The 10850-nt window shown below is 40.5% G+C and overlaps 1 pseudogene; it reads left to right on the top strand.

The window, feature by feature from the left end:
• The first annotated feature begins 4300 nt into the window (after positions 1 to 4300).
• LOC147459485 (uncharacterized) lies at positions 4301 to 4911 on the top strand (annotated as a pseudogene).
• The last annotated feature ends 5939 nt before the right edge of the window (positions 4912 to 10850 follow it).

Raw genomic sequence — 10850 nt, 5'->3', positions numbered from 1 at the left:
TGGCATACATATCAACCAAGGCAGTGTCAAGCACGACATCTTTTTTCCTCTGCAACAAATTTCGCGAACTACTTCCCTACCACCATCGATTTGCAACAATTGCATGCAAACAAAACTGCCATTTATGTTTCCAGCAATACCATCTTCTTGCTCTACAATTGTAGCAACAAATACATAAACAGAACCCGCCTCAGCGTCATCATGCCTCATTGTGTCACATGTACCAAAGGTGATTTGCATCTAGAGAGAGGCCTTCGCTTCGCATCCGCTGAAAGCTTCTGACGGCGTAGCTTTAGACAACGTAGTTTTTTTCAGCGCTGGGGGATTTTCACGGCATAGTATTTTTAAGAGCTTTTCAGCGCTGTAGCTTTAGACAGCGTAGCTTTTTTTCAGCGATGGGGGATTTCCACGGCGTAGTTTTTTTAAGAGCTTTTCAGCGCTGGAGTCACGTGGACAGGCCAATAATTGAGAATTGCCCACTACGCTAACGAAGTAAAGATTCTGTTATTTGACGCTTCAAAATTGAAAGAAAAGGAGATGCTATTTTTATTATAATAGCAAGGTTCTATTATTATTATATAGAAACTTTGACTTTGGAGGCATGAGGAGGGAGCGAAAGCCAGGCAGACGGGTAGGAGGTAGAACGTTGCGGGCGGACGAACGACAGAAGGCTGCTCGCTCCCCGAAGACCTCTTTGTCTGCGTGTGTGTGTGTTTTCGTGCGCGCACATAAGCATGAGAACTGAGGATGCATTGCTGGTCGCAGGAGGTGGGCTTGGGTGCGGTGAGGCATGCGTGCAACATCGAATTCGAGGGCAGGTCATGGGGGAGCCCAGCAGGCTACAACATCCACTTGTAGCCTTCTGTGCGCAGAGGCAATTGAAGAATGCCACGTTAGTGGCATTATTCAATGAAATTATATAACCTATATAACTAACCTCATCGTCTGACTAAAAATTTAAAATATTTGCCGATTATGTCTGCACCACAGCGAAAAAATAGAAATTCAATGATTCTTCATGTAGATTCGTTTTTTTTCAGACTCTCTCTCTCTCTCTCTCTCTCTCTCTCTCTCTCTCTCTCAGTGGATGCACAACTTGCAAGTGGCTCGTTTGGAAGGGCATGTGTCATGTGCGCTCTCTCTCTCTCTCTCTCTCTCTCTCTCTCTCTCTCTCTCTCTCTCTCTCTCTCTCTACGCTGCCCTCTCTCTCTTTCTGTGTCGCATTCTGTCGTGAGCAGGCTCCGGCCTCTCTCTCTTTCTCTGTAGGCTCTCTGAGAGCAGCTCTTCGTGTGCGAGCAAGGGTAGCAAGAGGGGAGGTCGCGCTGTGCAGGAGGGGGGAGATCACCCTTTGAAGCCCTTCGTCTAAGGATATTGCACAAAACCCCCAAAGAATCTTCTGTCTTATAAAATTTCATTTCGTCTTTCCGAAAAAAAAAACAAGGTAAATATTTTTGGTGGCCTACAGAAAAGAGAGAGAGAGAGAGAGAGAGAGAGAGAGCGAGCGAGCGAGCTGCCTCGACTCTAACGAAATCCAAAAACGTTCAAATGCCACATAGAGAACATCCAACAATTCAATTCAATGGTAAAAGAATTGTACCAAAAATCTTCGCTTTTCCTTTTGCCGTTATGTATGAGTGGTTTATTAATTGACCTCATAAAAACTTAAAGCATATAAAATGCTAGTGAGAATTTAGGAATTGATCTAATTCTTGTATAAATATATCAATAAAACAAATTACACAATAAAACGATGCATGCTATTAAATGAAAAAAATTCATAATATCTTTAGGATAGAAATGAATATTGAAAATGTCTAAACCTAATCCCTAATAATAATACATGCACTAATGTAACAAGGTGACATTTATATATCAAAATAAAAAGTTAGAAAAAAAATTATTGATTGTGAAAAATATATAAAGCTAATCCCTAATAATAATACATGCATTAAAGTAAGAAGGTGACATTTGCATATCAAAACCAAAAGTTGAAAAAAAATTCTATTATTTAAAGACAATTAAAATTTTTTTAGTTGAAAATTGTATATAAATGAAAATGAAATTTACAAAGAAAAAGTATGTTTTAAATCAAAATATTGATAAAAAAAGTCTTTAAATCTTTAAATAAAGAGACCCATTTATAAACCACCGAATATTTAAAAAAACTAAAGTGAGCATTAAATAAAGGGAAAAAATTAAAATGATTAAAAGAGACACTTACATTATAAAAGTAAAATATAATCTTTATAAAACTTATAAACTAAACAAAGATTTAAAAAGAAAGAAAGTTAAGTGAGTATTAAATAAAGGGACCAAATTACAATGATGAAAATACCCATTTACATTATTAAACAAGTTAAAGGGATCACGATGACTTTTTGGCTTTCTAAAAGCAACCCTTAGTGTTGTGTTGGGTTAGGGAGACTCCTTTCATTTCAGATCGTGACATGATGGAGACTTACCTTTCATTTCACATCTTGACATGTCTTTACTTTTCTTGAATTCTATTATTTTAGAATGCTAAAGTGAAGCTTCACCTTGCAAATTTTAGTAAATTTTACACACACACACACACATGTTTTTTTTGCATTCTATTGTTTTAGAATGCTAAAGTGAAGCTTCACTTTGCATAATTCTAATAAATTCTAATTCTAGTATATTAATTAGTTCTTTTTGTTTCACCTTTCATTTCACAACTTCACATGGCTTTACATTTCTTGCATTTTATAGCTTGATTCCAGTCATTGTTAATGTTTGAGAAAGTCTCTTTTATTAAGCGGCTGCTGATCGAGTTTCTTCCTCACAAAGAAGAAAATCAGAAATACTAACAGAAATTTTGAGATTTGCAAAATTGTTGGACGACTTTCTCACATATTTCATCGATTTTTCTTTCGTTTACCATGGTTTGCAGTTGGCTAGTCTCGATTTTCAATTGGCTCAAGACTAAGATGAGGCAATCCTTTTCCAAACACTGATACCAGTTTAATTCAACCCAACAATTTTATCACTTTCTTATTGTTTTTGAAAGCCGTCTTGACCCTTTCACTTGTTAAAACAATAAGAAAGTGATAAAATCATTAGGCTGGAGTCAAATGGAATCATTGTTTGAGAAAGGATTGCCTCAGATTAACCTTGAGCCGATTTAAAAACGATATTAGCCGATTGCAAACCATGGTAAACAGAAGAAAAACCGGTAAAATATGTGAGAAAATAGTTCAAAAATTCTACAAACTTTAAATTTATGCTAGTAGTTCCGGTTCGCTTCTTTGATCAAGCCATGTGAGGCTATGGTGTCATGCCAAGGGTACGACTAGACGGGCACGGCCCGGGCAATGTGCCGGACACACATGTAGTAAAGGGGTCTATATATGGAAGAGGGCCAGGGGCCTATATATAGGATGGTTGGGAGGTTATTCGCATGTCTGTCTACCCGCTGGTCTAACATTGGTATCAGAGCAAGGTGGAGAGGAGGAGGTAGGGTGGAGCCATGACAGGGAGGAAGCATGGTTTTCTTCTCTCTCTCTCTCTCTCTCTCTCTCTCTCTCTCTCTCTCTCTCTCTCTCTCTCTCTCGCTTTGCCTATGCAAGGCTATGGAGGCTTTCTCTTTTTCTCATGCCTGGAAGGAGGAGGAAGAGCGTGCTTGCATAGCTTGCTTGCATGCCATGCATGCTCGGTTGCAAAAGGGGAGGTCGAGATTGACATGACAGCAAAAAGCTGTGTCGTGGGCATGATCCCTTGTATACACATGAAGGTCAAGGAGGAAAATCGACAGTGTATGGCCGCGGGAAGCGACTCTTGCAGGGGCTTGCATCGTAGGGCGATCTGCACCAAAACTAGCGTGGGTGGGGTTGAATCAGAGCGCTCGGCACAAGGAACACATCGCATTTCAAGAGCAAACGCCATCACCGCCATCGCTACGTAGCGCGAGGAAAGTGCTGGCTCTCTGCTTCTCGCCGTTTCGCCATCGCTGTGCAGTTGTGTAAATTTTTTATTTTTTTTTCAATACAAAAAAGTTTGTTAGCTTTTTACCTTGCAGGGGAGCTTTCCCACATGCCCTAGCATGCATTAATATGCAAAGACATGCAAGGGCCTGCACCGAGCTCTTCGTAAGATGAACGGTATTCTCATCGCTCTCGGGTTTTCGCATGGAAAATTCCAAGGCAATTTTACAGACCATCAAGGTAAAGCTCCACCGTATTTTCTACAACTTTGCGATCATGTACAGGCACGACCTGCTCTATTTGCGGTGACACTACACCGCGTCAGATGTTGCTAACAAGACCATCCAGAATACGACAACATGGTTCCATCGCTTGAAGAGGGCTTGTCTGCATTGGAACTTGTGATTGCTGACATTGGGCAAGTTATTCAGTAAGGCTACTCGGCAAAGACGATGTTGATGCTCGATTCGAGGTTCATGAAAGCTCGAGCATCCCGGCCATGTGATCAACACGACAAGTTTATACAGGTAAATTATGAGGTAAGCATTCACTTTTACTTGTATTTATCAAACTATTCAAGTACCTATTGAATAGTATAATATGCAAGGGCTATGAGTGATGCCGTGTAACCGCGCATGTACTAGACGTGTATATGCATCCAGAAGCAAGGCTTATCCGAAGCACGATTTTTCTCCATCATTAGTACGATCAGGCATGCATGGCATGTCTTGAAAAATTATCGTGCTATGTCTAGGTCGGATGTTTTCAGTCAATCCGGATTTGCATATACCTTTCCCATGCTTTCCTGGCCAGCTTGAATCAAGCATGGCTTGAGTATGACATGGTTCTGATGTTTCTAACAGCAAGGCTGTGTATTGCTTAGGAAACTCGAATGAAGCACGGCTTGAATCCCAACCACTTGGCTCCGAAGCATGGCTTCTCAGCGGTTGACTTTGATGCAAAAGCATAGCAAATTCGCGATGCTTTAGAATCTCAAGGAGATTGGCACATCCTATTGCTCGACTTGATGCGGGGGGGCATGTTGCTCGGCATGGCCGACTTCGTGTCACTGTTTCTCGAAGCGGACAGAGGATGTTTGCCACACAAGACTGGTTACTTTCAGTTGAAATCACTCGACAAGGTCGATGCTTTTTGTCATGATATCTGTGTCTCAACAGCCGACTTCGTCGTCTAGTATCACAACATTCTTTATGCAAAGCAAGGCTTCAAGCCAGGTATATTGCATGGAAAATTCCCACGTTCGGCTTATGCTATGAGCATACAAACTTGGGAAGGATTTGGCAAAATGCTTCCAGCTTATTTCATTACGTGATACACGAGCGTATATGATACAAGGGATGTATATTTACATCCAACAGCTCCCATCCGTGCAGCAGATATGGCTACGAGTCATTTTAAGCGAGTTTTGTTCCACGGACTTTTGAGTCAACTAGTGACCGCAACGACCAGGTTAGCCAATTTTATGTTCTTATTATTTTTCATGTTTACACTTTACTTGGCAATTACTGTCATTGTGCAAAGCAAAGTGCTTTGGCAATTTTACATGAAGCATGGCTTCTCCCTTGTGCCAAGGAATTGCCCAATGACTTGTCATCAAGGGCCGTGGCACACAAGTTTGCAAAAACTGGCAAAATAGGGAATATTATCTCACATAATTCCTACCAGTTTAGATTATGCAAGGCACTTATGGTTTTGGTTCTCACGCTTGAGACCGTTATAGTAGCCAAGGGATTACGTTTTTGCATGCAAGGCATGCTAAGCAGGTGGCATGGATTCCACCACTTTATGCATTATGCTTCCGCTATCATACTCGCAACTCTGTCAAGGACAAACTAAGTGATGGATTGTTGAACCTGATGGTTGGTTGCTATCAACACCCAACAACACTAAAAGGAACCTAAATCTAGGACTTATTTCACAGGCAAAGTGCCAATGCTAAGTCATTTTCATACAATCATGACCCTGCAAGGCAGGTAGATCAAGATGTGGTTGTGTTTTTCTATTACCTCTCTCAAAGAGAGAGTCATAGCAGAAACTTGTTGCATGCTTATAGGATACGCTGCACGTTAGGCATAAGATGCACACGAGCATGGCAATCACCTATACACGTCATAGTCGTTCAAGGAAAGTTCCACAACCCAACATGGTTAAGATGCTACTCAAATTAGTCTTCATCGGTTCGTCCATTGAACACTCATTTGCACAAGGGCTATGAGCCACACAGGCTACGAGCCATTGTCATGCCAAGGGTAAGACCCAACTATTGGCATTCTTTGGGTGATTGTTTTCAAAAGTGAACAGATCTACCCAGGGAAGTATACATCGACGTTAATGGACGAGCAAGGGTCTTGTCATTCAGGATGTTTACAGTGTCATTTTTGCACTACACAGTAGCTGATCTCTACAAGGAAGTATAGATGCAGCAATCAGTTGAGACAGCATGGCTGTCCACAAGAGCTAGGCAGTTCACTTGTGTGGATTTCTTGCTCTCTCTATAGCACTACAGAGTGTCTATGGACATACTGTTTTGGGGTAAGACCCGACAGGTGATTGCTACATCACCCAGTAGTATTAAGGATCACAGTTTGATCTGCATTGAGGATCACAGTTGATCTCTCCCAGTTATACTTTCAAGGAAAGAATTCCACAATCTACCACACGGTAGTGGACGAATTCAACTTTTCGAGTTGATTCCAATCATTATGTACACGATTAACTATGTTGGTTACCGTTGCCTGCTAGTTGAGTAGTTTCTACAGACGGTCTTACCAAGGGGTTTGACTACGTAGATGTTAACCAAAGGGGTTGGATTGCGCAGGCAACACCCACGGTTTCCAGTGCAAGTTGTATAAATACGCTTGAATTTTTCAAAGCCATGCCAAGGCCATGTTGGAACAGAGTATTTTGGACCGTAGCGTCCACTATACCTTATGCTGTTACGAACCTAGTTGTAGGGTTCGATTTGGCACATGTTGTCACATGGGATACAACATGGTCTAGGAACTCAAGGAGTTCAATTTAGCCAGTGTGGAGCATGATAATGAGGGTCCCTCTCACTCTTGTCGTGGAGTGTTTGCAGTTACCTCCACACACAAGTACCAGCTCGTACTTGATGGATGTCGCTTTTCTTGATATCCTTGTTTGAGACATATTCCACATGTGGAGAATATGAGTCTCTTGGACTGACACTGGCGCCAACTTTTACCAATGTGTCGCGATGAAGTCCCTAGGTGCTGGCCGCATCCATTGGTTCGACCATTTTAAGCACACAGTATCAGGAGCAATTTCAATGGCCAAAAATTGGCGGGTACTAAGTACAAACTTGTTACGATTACAAGTGCTGTGAAACCACCTTAACGGAGGGTCGTTTCTACATATAGCTAAGTATGCTATATACATGAGAATGTCTCATGGTTGGTACCTAGGTGTGACTGAGTTGTCACATTCTGTTATGGTCCAACTTTTGTTGCAAAATATGATATATTCATGAGAATGTCTCATGGTTGGTACCTAGGTGTGATCGGGTTGTCACATTCTATTATGGTCCAAATTTGTTGCAAGACTTTCACGTACGTATCGTGGAAAGTCTCGTCATGGAATTGCGGTTCGGATATGTTTGTGTTAAATGCATGCACACTAGGTGTTATGGGCCCTAGTGTTTAACACAAATTTATTCGGAGCGGCATGCAAATTCATGGACATTATTGTTTCTGCAATTTTTTGCACTGAAACTCCAATCTGCTTTCAACCTAGTTGGTTGTCTCCATTCCATATCGCGTATATGGCTGGATAATCAATGATTGAGTCATAGTTTGTCGTCAGTCGTGGGCGACTGTTTGTAAATGGTTGGGGGAAAGCACCTCACTCTTACTGTTGCTATTCATCCCGCGTAAGATGGGCAGCTTACAAGCATTCTATTTAGTACTAAAGGATATGCAAAGTGTATACGTTAGTAAAGCACGCTAAAGGATATGCTAAGTGCATACGTTAGCAAGAAGTGAAACAACTAGATCGGTTACCTTTTTGGTTTGGAGTTGCTTCATATGATGAAAGGCATGTTACGGCTAGTTCTAGTCTCTGCCTGTTATTCTCAAGTTATCAATCTTAATCATCAGTTTGGATGAGGTTGACTATTGGCAAGAAACCACCGCAAGTCAAGGAATTGGTTGCTGTTGATGAGTATGTCAGCATAGTACTTTCATGGAAAGATGAGCCGAGGTTATATTGCACATTCCAGTACCTTCAGAAAGTCTGAAACCTGGGTATGCATTTGAACACCTTGATGTTGTGATAACTCGTTTAGCATTCTCAAGTGAGTTCTAAATGGAGCCTTCACGCTCTTTTGATTATGAGTCGGTTAACTAAGACAGTTGCACAGGGATAACAATGTAGAAAATCAAGATGTTACTCTTGATTTCATTGAACCTCCCAATGAACCGGGTTCTGATTCAACTAACCGTTGGATCCATGAGGGATGCCACGATGGAAAACATTAGTGTTCTTATGAAGATACCACCACTTGTGTTTTCGAGGACGAAAACGCTTCTCCAAAGGGAGGAGTAATGTCATGCCAAGGGTAGGACTAGACGAGCACGGCCCGGGCAATGTGCCGGACACACATGCAGTAAAGGGGTCTATATATGGAAGAGGGCCAGGTTTTTATATATAGGATGGTTGGGAGGTTATTCGCATGTCTGTCTACCCGCTGGTCTAACATATGGAATGAAACGTGAAATAAAATGAGCTCATTAAAATAAATATATAAATAAATAAAAATATATATTTATGTGTATAAATATAAATAAATAAATAAATAAAATATATTTATGTGTGTGTAAATATAAATAAATAAATAAATAAATAAATAAATAAATATATATGTGTGTGTGTATTTATATTATTATAAAAGGGAGAGGGATTTTGCACCCCCCCCACAAAGCCCACACGTGGTTGCACCTCCTTGATCTGGTCCATGCGCCCTCTGGCTCCAGCTACATAGTGATGCGCAGAGAGAGAGAGAGAGAGAGAGAGAGAGAGAGAGAGAGAGAGAGAGAGAGAGAGAGAGAGAGAGAGAGAGAAGAAGAGAGAGTTTTAACGTCGTAGGAAACTATCCCAAGAGACCTTAAAGATCTAGCCGACGAGGAGTTGAACTCAAAATGTGTTATGTGTGTGTGTGTGTGTATGAGAGAGAGAGAGAGAGAGAGAGAGAGAGAGAGAGAGAGAGAGAGAGAGAGAGAGAGAGGCGGCCAAAGGAGACAGTAGTATTAGTATCTATAGTTTTTTTAAGAATTATACAAGGTGAAGCTTTTTAAAACAATAGAATGTAAGAAAAATCAAAACATGTCGAGATATGAAATAACAAGACATGTCATGATATGAAATGAAAATGAAATAAACATTTAAAGTAAGTCTCCATCATGCACTATGCACTGAAAACAATGAAAGTCTCCCTAATCTGACCCAACACTAACGTTTCTTTTAGAAAGCAGAAAAATATAACCTTTATAAAACAAGGAAGTCAATTGAGCACTAAAAGAAGGGACCAAGTTACAATGACGGAAAGACACATATACATTATAAAATAAGTTCACCTGACATATGTCGCCAATCCGTGATTCTTAATCAACGGTCCAAAAAGTGTACCAATTCTCCACCCACTCTCCTATGGCCTTCTGAAGGCCAAAAAAGGCACCCACATGGTGGAGAGGCTTTTGTGTAGAATCTTCGTGAATGCTCACTTCAGTTTGAAAAATTGAAGCCAGAGAAACTTTCTATTTTTTAAAAATTAGAAAATCGGGAGAATGGTAACCGCCCCTCAAAAAAATCTCTCTCCCCCCCTCCCCCCGTCTGTCTCGTCTCTCTCTCTTTGGAGACGACTCTGTGTGTGTGTGATTCGTGTTTGTGTGGCTTACTCACACGACGGCCACTACTTAAATAATTTAATTGGTTGACACACAAACGATAGTATAAAAGTTACAATAATAACCTCAGCCAAAATTCCACACCATCTTGGATTAGCCTTCATCTAGGTAATATCAATACTTATCGAATATTTTTTGACCCCTTGTGTCTTTTATTCTTGCTCTGTGGAACATGGGCTCCTAAAAGGGACTACCCTTTTGCCCAAACTAGTATGTGATCTGCACGTTGTTGCGGCCAAAAAAGTAAATGCTTCATTCTTGCAACATCATCCGCTCGAAGTTTTTTCAATGCTTTCTTTGGGTTTGCAACATGTAATATTAGTTATACAATGAATGTTTAATTACCCTATACTTAAAAATAAGTTTCTCAATCTACCTACTAATGCCCAAAAAAGTGGATCTACAAACTTTTGATGCACGTGTACTGCTGGGACACGATTACCAATGAACATATAACACTCTCTCTCTCTCTCTCTCTCTCTCTCTCTCTCTCTCTCTCTCTCTCGCGTGCACACACACGCACACACACAACAACAACAACAACAACACAACAAGAACAACGACAAAAATTTCTTGCAATATGTTTAAGATCTTCTTTTCCTTGAGAACACTAATGAGTATGCAATCCATGACGATAAATGGGGTTGTAAGCCAAATTTGTGTCGTCGCTGCAAGTTATGCATTTTGACTAATCCGAAAGGAAGAATTGTATCTAAAAACGGGCAACATATTGAAAAGGCTAACCTTTCACTCTATAAACAATGAGTGTATTAATTCTTGTTTGGATGAAGAATAAGATGATAACTTGTCCACTTTGAATAAGTTATGGTAGAGTTACAGAGTATATATTCCATGTCTTAATTAGTACATGCAAAACCCCACATTGATGGCATCTCGATGGCATATAGCAGATATTGCATGCAAGTGTTAACTCTCTCTCTCTCTCTCTCTCTCACACACACACACA

Source organism: Adiantum capillus-veneris, chromosome 4 (genome assembly GCF_014529385.1).
Source record: "Adiantum capillus-veneris isolate H3 chromosome 4, ASM1452938v2, whole genome shotgun sequence".
In the NCBI taxonomy this organism is placed as follows: Eukaryota; Viridiplantae; Streptophyta; class Polypodiopsida; order Polypodiales; family Pteridaceae; genus Adiantum; species Adiantum capillus-veneris.
Note: the sequence above shows the minus strand (reverse complement) of the source record. Positions and strands in the feature narration are given on the sequence as shown.